Source organism: Papaver somniferum, chromosome 1 (assembly GCF_003573695.1).
Source record: "Papaver somniferum cultivar HN1 chromosome 1, ASM357369v1, whole genome shotgun sequence".
In the NCBI taxonomy this organism is placed as follows: Eukaryota; Viridiplantae; Streptophyta; class Magnoliopsida; order Ranunculales; family Papaveraceae; genus Papaver; species Papaver somniferum.
This window is the reverse complement of record NC_039358.1, coordinates 6,784,258-6,797,236: the sequence shown is the minus strand read 5'-3', so window position 1 is coordinate 6,797,236 and position 12,979 is coordinate 6,784,258. Positions and strand designations below refer to the sequence as shown.

Below are 12,979 nucleotides of genomic sequence, written 5' to 3'. Positions count from 1 at the left end.
TTATTTTCACGGTTTGAGATGTCATGATAGATAGATTTAGGAGATGAGATGTCATTTAACTCAAATGGATTAACCATAGTTATTTTCACGGTTTGAAGTTTGTTTTCTCAAAGTTACGTTTTTGCAGTTTGATTGTCGCTGTACACACTTCAAAGATCAAAGACATATGAATATGATCTGTGATTGACACCTAATTTAAATCAAAGAAAAAAGTTACCTATCATGATTAAATCCAAAAAAAAGGTCGGAATGCAATTTGCAAATCCCAAATGGTAATCTTAGCTGATCTCTCATAGCTAAGGGAGAATCTCGCTTTTGTGAACTTTGAGATATGAAGTAGTTGGAAGGCTAGCTAATCAATCAAATTTCAGCACTCACTTCTTTTTTTATATGAAGAAGATTTATAACTTAATTCTCTAATTCAAGAATGAATGGTGAACACCTTCAGATGAGTGGATGTAGTAAAGGTGATTTTAACGATCGTTTAGCAAGAGGTTATGCAATGCAAACTGGTCTTTTTCTTCGATAAGATGCTCACCAACACTCTATATGATGTTAGCTTTACATAACAGCAAGAAAACCCCTCTTCGGACCAAGCATAATTCTAGGTTAAACTATACAATCAACCTAAACGACATAAGATTGATTAGTTCTGATCAAATTATTTATTTTGACTAATTAAAGATAAAGTACAACAACTAAATTAGGTTTTAAGAAAATAACTTAAACAACTAGCTATAGTTAGTCCATGGGTCAGATGACATCACATCTACAAAATTCCACAGTTAGAAATCTGTTAGATCTAAAATGCTCTAGCACTGCTAGAGCAAATTCTTTTCCAATACTTTGACAATGGTATCAGACGGTCAAGAGCCATATGCGGAAAAGGTATATAGAATAATTCGGCATAGCTGGGCCCACTCCCCTGAGCGAGCTTTCTTTTCTTTCCTTGGCGGTTATCAAATATCTACGCAGCGGCGGTTAGATAGGAGATGCGGCAAGAATTAAGGCTAATCCCTATGATTTTTTAGTCTAGCAACTAGATTGGCAGTCCACGTCAGCAAGGACAATCTTCTAAGTCCTATGGTATGGCTAATCTAGAAGTTGACCACGCTGAACCATTCAGCGTTTGACCAGTCAAAAAAGTTGACCGCGCTGAACTATTCAACGCCCATAATTCTCTTTTTCACCGAATCAAACTTCTACTAGTCACATAAGAGAATCGTACATGTAAGTAAAAAAAAAAGGAATTAAACAGTAGCAGTTGCAGTTGGGAGCCTAGTTAGTAAGTTCGCGAATGATTCGCGAATCATTCGTGAATTTTTCCGTATCATGAATTTTACCGTCTTATTCGCGTACGTTTGTAACTCCGAACCCAAGTCGCGTATTATGTGGCATTCCCGGATTATTCGCGAACCGTTCACGAATTTTACGTATCCCGAATGATACGTCCGCTTAATTCGCCATAAATTCTTTAGCTTTTACTTTTCAAAGACTCCACTTTTTGGGCTTTACTGCCTCCCGAGCATACACGACCGAATATTAAACGTGTTGTAATTTTTATGAAACAAAAACGACTAAAGAGATTTGAAGGTGAAGGTGAGAGAGATCTCAAACTCACTAACCAAGCATCTAAACCACCATACGACGTCCTCTTGGATAACTAATGTTGTATATATTATTAATATCATCATATTAAGTTTATTTTTTCTTTAAATAACTCACACATATGCATAAAAATTGGTCTATGACCTTATAAATACAAATTATTTGTTATATATAGATACCGAATTTTCAAAGCCGAACTCATATTTATAAATCGAATTATACACGTACGTATGCCGTTCCGAATTACTGACGAATCACATCCCGTTGACCGAATTTTGGACCGAATCTGGATTTTACAAAACCGTATAATACTCGTACGTTTGCCGTTCCGTACGTTTGCTCCCGAATTGCTAACTAGGGTTGGGAGAATGAATAAACAAGTAATAGCTTATAAAGAACAAATAATTCTTGAAGTTCCACCAGGGAGAACGAATTTAAAAATGAATAAACAACTAGTACGAACAGTACTTGTTAATTAAAAGACTAGAGAGGGATAGAGAGAGACGGAGAATTTAGTGCGAGGGGCTACAAATGAGTCTAGTGGGAGGATAGGGATTGAGTGTGTGATACGACGGAGGGAAATGTAGCGCGCTTCTATCTAGCGCTAGTGAAATGATGCCCTGAAATATTTTCTTAGCGCTGAACCGTTCATTGTTGGAATCTCTTTTACAACGCCGAATCATTCAGCGTTTCAATTTCGCTGCTAGTTGAACTGCGAGCAAATGTTATGAAAAAAAACTAGCAAGTGCTAGTATTAATTTTTTTTTGATTTGTAACATTTTTTGGCCAATCTAATAGCTCAATCTAGTCCATCGGATTAGCCTAAGAACAAGATTAAATGCTAAGTGAATAGTCTTGTTCATGAGTTCCTCATCGAGGATAGAACCAGGAATGAAACACCGACCGCGGATTGGTCCATCCCGGGAAAGACAAGCCCGCGGAATGTTGATCATTTCCGCGATAAAACTCGTGCCCACATTGAGAAAAATATAAACATAGATAAATTATTAGGGTTAGCTGGGAATAAACCTTGGTGTATTTCGAGGATTGTGTCATTCAGCTACCGAACTCATTTCCAAGATCTTTAATAGCAAATCTATTCGTCCAATTTTCGAAAGTTGTTTACAGATGGATCCCGTTTTTTTTTTCTTTACAAGAGTTGAGTGCCAACTGCAATTTTAAATGGATATCCTAAAAGACCAATATGCCCTTAACTGAGTAAGGGTAAACCTACACATATACATTGACTCTGCCTCACAGCGATTTACACAACTTAATAAAATCCATCCCCAATATCACGCAGTCAGACTCCCATCAACGAATAACAGATCAAACCAAAAGAGCTACAACCTTTAATCAAATTTAACTCTTCTAAAAAAATCAAACAAAATCCCAGCGAAGCTTCAGCTTTTCAAACAAAAAGTCTGACTAATTACCTCCAACAAGAGCAGCATAACCCAGAATCAGTTTCTGAGACATAGACATACCCACCATATTTTTTCTTATCCACGTCTCCATCAAATTCTTCTTCTTCTTCTCCACTACTTCCTCCACCGCCACCGCCACCGCCACTACCACTGTTATCAGGTTGTGAATCTAGCTGTTGGTATATCTTCTTTATGTAGCTGCCTTTATCTGGTTGTGAACAGTTATTATCTGCAAAAACAAATACAATGATAAAGAAAACTTAGAGACATCACCGTGAGAAAACACTTCAAGAGAAAGGAATGACTGATTACAAATTGTTGAAAACAAGCAGAAGGCTGATATTAAATTATAGAAGCATAGCCATTGGAACGTATCAAAAACCAATTGAGACAGCCGTTAGAAGGAAACTAAAGATACGGCCAGGGACCAACTAAAACTAATTTCACTCTCAGATGTTCCAATGACAATTTCACCAGAAACGTAGTCAATAGCAGGGGAGCATAACAGCTTTCCAAAAGCCATTGAAAGCTCATGTTGTTTGTCATGCTCAATAGAAGATTTTACTAACTGATAAAATTGCCAGCAGAAGCTGGTCAATTCCTACAAATTACCAAAGAAGCAAAAATTTTCAATACACTATCTTCTTGAGGAAGGGGGCTTATAAAGCTACCGAAGGTCTGTGGCCCAAATCTAGTATAGCTACACCAAATTAAAATCTTTCACCTTCTGAAGGTGGTTCATTAAACAACTGTCAACTTGACGTCTGTAGTAATATTCAACTACAGTTAAAAATAACACAGTGCTAATAAGTTCTAAGTCCTAAGTTCCAAGTTCCAACATGACATTTCACACAATCTTAGGCTACCCATAGATAAAAATTCAAACTTAATATAAAGACCTGAAATTCAAAAACCACTCACAGCTAAACACAGCAAAACATCAAATGAATCAAAAGAAGATGACGGACACAGTATGTTTCTGACTTATTTGCTCGACAAAAATTTCAAGTGATATTTACTCAGTACCAGTAATCCCATTTTAGTCAAAGAAGCAAATATTAGTTCAAATCGTTTGCAGTCATGTTTATGTTTATCCAAAATAACATCCTAGTTGTTGCATTGACTATTCTTATTCTGCTGAATTTACCTGCTGCGCACTAATTCCGACACAGTTTTTAAATCTTGTAACTACTTTACCACATATAAGAGGATTCTTCAAATTTTCCTTATAACACTCCAAACAAGCTTCCTTCTACATTAAACAGAGGAGGGGATTCTGACCTTAAAGGATTCTACTTCTGATCAAGTGTTCCAAACTAGGGCTACTTCTGTGGCAACACCAAAATACAATTGCAGTATATACAAAACAATAAGACAGCTTTAAATTACAAGATCGGTGTAACAAGTATTTGGCGAGATATGAATATCAATCATGTCTGCAGTTATACTGTTCAAGCAGATCATGAAGCTAACCAAACTAAATCATACAAAAAAGTTATGCACTTATGCTCTAAAATACCTATACCCACTTGCTTTATGTATTTTAAACTGTAGACACCGAATACTCTACATGAAACAGTCGATGACGTTCAACCGAAGCATACGACCAATAGAATAACCATCTTCCCATACCAAACCATAAAATTCAAGTCCACTTTTAGAATCAGTGCATGTGTCTGTGTCTAATGACATATATGACAAGATGAGTCTAGACATTACTTGCAAGTCCAAAGACGATGATTTAGGTGAGCATCAATCAGCACAAAATACGCCCGACTACCCAAAATTAACTCAATAGACAATTAAAACAGATAAATTAAAAAAAAAAAAACACTACCCGAACATTAAAATCAAAAAAAATACCTAATCTGGAAATTGAGTAACGATTGAAACTGAATGGAATTGAAGAAGTGTAACGAAACGAGCTTCAGGAATTTCTGAAATGCACCAGAGTTATTTATGTTTCATTTGACATGTGGGTCAAAATGCATTAGTGTTATCTTTTGCATTACTGATTCATCACTTAAAATGGAAAAGATTTTATAATTATAGATTGCCAGTATTATTAAGAAAACAAATGAAGGAACTAACTTTAGCACTTTGTGAACACAGAAATATATCTATGATTTTACTCCATGCGACTCCATAATTTTAATTCATTAACATAGACAACTATCATGCCATTTCCTCCCAAAAACTCCAAGAAAAGAACAAAATATGCAGTACCAGCATAATTCAGTAAAACTCTACTTCAATTTTCAACCAGTCCATACCCAGATACCAGCAAACAGTATAAACTGTTGATCTCGTAAGAGCAGTTCCAATGGGAACTAGTAAATTTGCACATTTTCCCAGCCACGTGGATGGGCAAATCCGACTTCCCACTACGGTAACAAATTTAACTAGTGAGTTATGGCGCCAAATACAAAATAGTTATGTATAAGCTTGGGCCCACTAGTTAATTTTTCCCATTTACCATTGGGGAAATCAGATTTGCCCATCAACATGGCAGGGCAAATGGGCAAAGTTAATAGCTCCCACTGGAACTGCTCTAAGTCACATCACAAATACACCAGTATCAATACAAACACCATGAGAATGAAAGGAATAGAAGTTCTTATAATCTATTGGGATTTGCACCTAGGAGGCAAACATTGGCTCACGACTCTTAGGGTATCCAAGTACTCTAGGGAGAGCAATTGCCTGTGCGTAAGTAGAGTTGTTCAGCGCCCTAAGGCTGACACAAGCTTAAGCTCTTGTTTGCATATCTGGAGTTACTGAAAACATGCAAGATGATAGCTTGTTTGATTGTCTTACAAATCGACGGCACACTCTTCAACTCTGCACATCGATAATTTCTCTACCTGTAGTCCTAATTTCGACAATCTGACAAGTTGCATCAGAGTGTTTCATTCTCATGTATAATACAGGTAACAACCACAAGATCATGCTGACACAACAAAATATATAACCAACATGCTTACAAGCTAATTGTTTAGGTGAAGCTGCAAACCTCTTGGTTAACAATCAGAACGCTGTACTTATATCTTCACCTGAACAATGCTGAAGGATATAAAATTTAAAAAGGCTTCACTAATTTACAAAATAACTTCAACTGATAAAGAAAGAGAGGATAATAGCAAGCGGAGCATCAGACACATGAGCTAGCATCCGTGAACAACAGCCTAATGCAGAACATGATTCCCAAGAGACAAGACACAGACATGGTGACATACTAGATCTCGAAAAAGTAGGACATGGTATGTATGAAAGTAAAACGAATTATATATATAGAATTCACTTACACGATAAAGATATTGTCAAGATATCCAATCTCACGCTTCTAACTTTTTACTTGGCTGTTATACTAAGTGAAGTTCTAGTTCGATCATTTACATTGCAATATCTCACCTAATTAGCTAAATTTATTGTAGATATCACAAAAATCCCATCATTTCACTGAATTCCATTACTAGAATTTAGCCAAGGGAAAGGAACATGTAATTTAAAGACAGGTTATTTACTAATTTTTACTTCTACACTCCATACTGAGAGGAGTGAAGTTGTTTGAGGGTACGTCAAGCTTTCATGTTAGTATATGAAACCGTGTCCAACCATTTCCAAACACAATGTGAGACAAACACATAGTGTCAACAGTACAGGTGCAAGGATGTGCAGTTGCCTTTTATGGGTGTATCCATGCTTCCTTAGTGCAAACACAAGCACAAACACACTCGTTCATATGTAAGTACTGTATCAACATGTTATTGCACCAGGAAAATTAACACACCTGATAAACTTGGAACATCATTCATGACTTGAATCTGCTCCACGCTTTGAGATTCCATCAGGTATAGAAGCCTCGTATATTGAATTAGCAGAAAATTTTCCACCAACCTTAATCATGGACTCAATTTCTTCATCAGACCAATCATCTAAGGTGACTTATAAGACCTGAACTGTACACGTGAAGCAAAAGCATCTTCAGAAGAACAATAACTTAAAACAGAAAGTCCTAGGGGTTTAAGATAACAACAGAACTCCTGAACAATAGAAAAGAATAGTTTTGCTCATGCCTCACATTTTTTTCTGAAGAAGAATAGAGTCTTCTTGAGGAAGGTCTTGAAGTAAATACTAAGCAGTCAGATCTAAGTAGTTAAACACAGAATAAATCTAGGCTCCCATTCAGACAGTTCGTCCTAAGTTTTTATGATCCAAATGGAAGTGAATTAGTGAAGCATGATTCTGTGGCTGAGTTAGCTGAGCTTATTCCCAAGAGGAAGTCCTCGTGGGGTTCAATCAATTAGCTTGAGCGACCAGTGCAAACATCTGGGTGATATGCATTTTAATCGTGCTGCTACTTGGGATTTTTAGATCCCAGACCTCCAAGTGTTTAGTTTGGAAAACAGAATGACAAGAAACCTAGTATATATGAACTACAAGATTACAGATCCATCAAAGCTACATTTGAAATATGAGTACCAAGACTCTGGTGCTTACCGTGGCATTTCGAGCATAAAAATATTCCAATAGTTGACCTGAAGAAAGAGAAATATAAACGTCATGAATAAAAAAGACAGCGAAAAAAAACAGTTCAAATGCTGTCAGGCACATCATACCATCAATAAATATAGCAGACCTAGTCATAAGAACTAGGAAAGGGAATGAATAAAAAATATCTCTTGCACACCAAAGTGGTGAGGAAGATAATCATGCTTTAATTTTAATTCTAAATGCACCGCATCCTAGAGCCCTAATCACCGACAAGACAGGCGCAAGAGTCCCAATTGAGCCCCTGATCTCACTCTTGGAACAAATGCAGCCTACTATTATGCTTTTTCTTCATTCACACTATTAACTTACAAATTAAATCAACAAACACCTCTCAGTCATCACTTTTATATTCAACCCTCTGAATTGACAAAACTTACAGGTAAGCAAATTGTGTGAATGGAGAAAATATTTCTCATTCATCACTTCTACATTAAGATTTTTAGATGACCTCGACTATTTCAGGTTTGCATTTCAGTAAATAGAACTGCATTGCAATGGCATATTGATTTAGTCCAGGTTTAAGCTAGTAGCCTAGGAGTTAAAATCATGAAAAACAATAGTGGTGTAAAATAGGTGTAATAATGTTTGTAAAAGCTTTTCACATCTCAATTATTTCTTCACATTCGGGGTTTTGAGCAACAAGTATTGCTCAGATTGAAATCGGGGGTTCAGGGTTTTCCATTTCTGATCAAGATTCATTCATTCAAGAGTTACCCAATCCAGCACACTTCTTTCTAAGTCATTGTGGTTGGTTTCTTGTCCTCTCAGGCATGTCTTTCCATCTGTTTAGGCTTTGAAGAACACATAGAGTTTCCATTTTCTTCATTGAATAACTAAGTAATACTACAATCATTCCACTAAGTTTATTAGAGTTGTTGGTAGAGTGAACTCAGCTTAGATAGGCTACCATCTTACAACATTTTGAGTTTTAAGAATCTAAAATTTCTGACGAAGGCTGTTCTGTCCCGAATTTGGTGGCTGCATCACAATACCCTCTTTAGACAACGCCTCTCCATAAAATAACAGACTGCTACACATCAGAAAGCAACTCTTTTAAAACATTCCTAGTGTATCCTGGGATCTAAAATTGAGTAAAACCTCAATTCCTATCTTAGTATAGTAGGAGAGTTATAAAACCTGTTTGAGTGATAATTTTGCTAAAAACAACGAAATGAACTTAAAAAGTAGTTTTGGAATGACAAACGCCAAAATGCATTAGAGAAACATGGAAAAGATTAGACAATTAACAATTTGCAGGTTGGATCGCCAAGATCTTACTACAGCCATAATACAACAAGACTATCTATCTATCATGACAATGAACTAAACTAAAAGGAAAAACCAGCATACCTGTAACAAACTCCGTGTTTCCACTTTCAGAGACTTTGTGGTACCAACAGTTCAACCAATATTGATGAGAGCTCGAAGTGACATTCTTTTGTAAAACTTATAAGGCAACCTCGGGTCCAACTAGAAGTTCTAAGTTGACATCCAGATGCAACCTCGGGTACATCTGGATGTCAACTTAGAACTTCTAGTTGGACCTTTTGCTAAACCAGCATCCAAGCTTCTTCCAAATTAAAACAGTCACATTCAATTGTCTTACCAGCTTCCATTATCCCACACACGCATTCTCATCTATTAATAAAAATAACTTCTTTCTTCTTCTTTTACCTTAAAAAAGAAGTTGTTTTCACTACCTAGATCAGAATGCGGCAGTAGAACGCCAATTCTCTCAAACAAACAAATCACAGTCTCTTTCCAATCTGGTTTTGGGCTATGTTGAATGAGGAACGAGGCGGGTGAGGAACCAAGCCAGGCGCCTCACGCACCACCAGGACAGAATATAAAGAGTGTGTGACGACGGTAGATGATGAATCTTGTTTTTTTAGGAGAGAAAAGAAGGCTAAAGTTTGTCGAATGAATGTCCCGATGATATCAATGACATGATTGATGCTGCAAATAAGTACTGAATTTAGTCATCTACTATGCATTAGGCGCCTTAAGCGCATTATTGAGGTGAGAAAAGAAGGCTACAATTTGTCGAATGAATGCCCTGATGATATCAATGCCATGATTGATGCTGCAAAGAAGCACTGAATTTACACATCCACTATGCATTAGGCACCTTGAGCGCATTATTTAGGCGAGAAAAGAAGGATACAGTTTGTGGAATGAATGCCCTGATGGTATTAATGACATGATCGATGCTGCAAATAAGTATTGAATTTACTCATCTAATATGCATTAGGCGCCATGAGTGCATTATTAAGGTGAGAAAAGAAGGCTACAGTTTGTCGAATGAATGCCCTGATAATATCAATGCCATGATCGATGCTGCGAACAAGCACTGAAGTGATACCAATGCCATGATCGATGCTGCGAACAAGCGCTGAAATGATATCAATACCATGATCGATGCTGCAAACAAGCACAGAATACACTCATCTACTGCGCATTAGGCGCCTTGGGCGCATTATTGGCAAGGTGATCACATTAAGATTCATGCGCCTTGGGCGCCTCTGCAGTCGCCTTTGACAACATACGTTTTGGATATCTTTCGACAGCACAATCCAAACTATCTTTCTTCTCAAGATTAATCTCTGTGTATATTCTAAACACTGATTCCAAATTTAACTCAAAACAAGATCTTGCAACTAGGATTACTCCAAAATTGTACTGCAGGACATCATCAAGACTTCTCCATGTATGATGACCTCCATGTATTACCAGCATTCCAATACCCAAGAGCGTATTTGAGATGATTTGTAAGTTTTTTGTATTCTTTAGTGGAAGGGTTCCAAAAACTAATTAACTTCATATCACAACAATGATAATAAAACCCTAAGTAACCATTACCAGAAGAACCAAACATATGAACAGAACAATCTAGATATTTGGGTGTTGAACACATTTCAACAGCATCATTTTCTAATTCAATCATTTCGAATACCAAAGAAGATGGGAATGAATCATAATTTTAGGGTTGAAATTAGAAGCAATCGTCATACATTTCAGAAACACTTACAAACGGACGATGAACTCCTGTTGAACGCTTGATTTGATATTGCTTTAGATTTGATTTGCTAGGAGCGTTAGCGGTGTCGAATGGGAAGCTTAGGGTTTAGAAAACTTTACATCTGCTATCTCCTTAGGTTTTAAGGTCAGGTTTTATTGGAGCAGCTGGGCTGAGATAACAAAGTGGTGTTCATTGTTTAGACGGACTAAAAGCAGCCCGCCCGTTGTATCTGATTCAGCGGGTTAAGGGCTGATTAAGTAAATTGAATGTTTGATTTTTATTTATTTTTTCTGAAGCAAATCTGTTTGACATGTCAGTCGTAAAATTTGAAACATGTTGAAATTAGGTCCCTCCGTTTGATGTCAGTGAAGGTAATAAGAAAAAGAAAAAAGAAAAAAAACCTTCGATCAATTAACTTAATCGATGGTCAAATATATTATTACTAGTAGGGGCTGCCAATAATAAGTTGATTCGGTTTTTTGTTTCTGTTGCTAACCATTTCCGAACCGACTATGAACAAGTTTTGAAAACTGAAACTGTAACTGAACCGTCTAAATTTAAATTCGCTTTTAAACCGTTTTAAGTCAGCCCGGTTCAGTAACGGTTTCTGTCGACTTTTTACAAATTCAAATCCACTAATGTTATTCATTTCGTCCCTTCTCGATTAGATGGACTATGTTATACATTTATTTTTTGATTATATACATATACAGATTTGTTAATTATATACTTACATAAAATTACACCCAAATCATCAAATATATATAGAAAATGATTTCACTTACACCCATTTAGGTGACTAATCAGTTGAAAGATATATTCTCTTGTGAGTCCAGTCATGTACCAAACAAAAAAAAACATACAAATAATTTAGGGAAAAACCCAAGTCCAAATCCAATGAGTAAATATTGCTTTTGTAACACCTTCTTCTTCTTTCCCATTTTATAAATCCAAAACTTCTTCAAAAGAATCCTCGCTAAACTTCACTTCAAATTCTAATACATAACTAATTCATCAGCAACAATTAAAACCCCAATAAATCCAGCAAAAACAAAAAAATAAATAAAAATCAATTCACTCCTTGCTAAACAACAAGATGAAAAGTCATTGTTAATCTTGAGAAGAAGAAGAGGGTGTTTATGAACGGTGGTGCTGGGACTATTCTTTGTGAATCGGTGATGGATCTAGGGTTGTGCTACTGTTGCAGGGAGAGCAGGGAAGAACCTGAATATAAAAGAGAAAAGAAAGTGTGTTTCTAAAAAAAATTAAGGCGTAGGTTGTCATGTATATATGGTCAAGTTTTAATTAGATTAACGCTGAAAATTATTATTTTAACCGTCTGGCTCCAATGGTTTTAACACAAAAATCATTGACCGGACCGAGAATCCTACGGATATGACTTCCCAAATTGTTGACTGAGCTGAGGTCAGTGGCTCGATTCACCGATTTCGATGGGTTTCTTCAAATTGGTTCAGTTTCCGTGCAACCCTAATTACTAGAGTATTCGAAACTAAATTCTCGTACTCACTAAGATTGTTTATGTTTAAATCACCTATTGACCAATTTCATCAACTCATATATTACATCTTGACGTGGACGGAGCTGAAAACTTTTCAGTAAACTATGGTCCAGCAAAAATAAGTTGACGTATATTAGACGTCAAAAATAACAAAACAACATTTTATTCAATTAATTATTTACTAGTATTCAAGAAAAACAAAAAAACTCTTGTACAAAACGGAATAAATACGAGCAAGATGATGGTGACGGCTATTATGAAATAAAATATTTTTTACAGTATAATAATAGGGAAAAGTAAAGAGGCAGAGAAGGAGAAGGATTTATATTGATTAGGGTTCAACATATTACATAGCTATAGTATCCTTTATATACATGTAAAGAGAAACTCTTAAACTTCTAGTTGGACCGCACACCCATGGGACGTAGGCCCTACAACACTCCCCCTTGTGTGGTATAATAGAACTCTGTTTGTAGTGCTTCACGTATAATGCTTCGAATGTAGGTCTTCAAATGTCGTTCTCTCCTTGATAACTTGTGCTAAAATCAATCGCCTCATTAAAGGTTTGACAAGGAAAAACCCATTGGGACAAAACCTTGGTACAACTATTCACATGTAGTACTTCACATGTTATCTCGTACTTTACATGTAGTTCATCACATGCAATACGATCTTCAAGGACCGACTAATCTAAGTTAATTGTCTCGCTAAAACTTCGTCAGGAAAAACCCATAGGGAAAAAACCTGAACTAAAGAAAAAAGAGTACAATATTTAACAAACTTAGAATACGGTTGGGCTTGAATATGTTGCCTCATTAAAACCTTGACAAGGAAAACCGAGTGGGACAAAAC

General features: G+C 36.3%; 1 long non-coding RNA gene across 1 annotated transcript; it reads right to left on the bottom strand.

Moving 5' to 3' along the window:
- Positions 1–2,691: 2,691 nt before the first annotated feature.
- LOC113325283 lies at positions 2,692–9,071 on the bottom strand. Its single transcript, XR_003347996.1, has 4 exons — positions 8,940–9,071; positions 7,536–7,573; positions 6,826–6,994; positions 2,692–3,264 (listed from the first exon to the last, which is right to left on the bottom strand). It is a non-coding gene; the product is annotated as an uncharacterized LOC113325283 (long non-coding RNA).
- Positions 9,072–12,979: the final 3,908 nt, after the last annotated feature.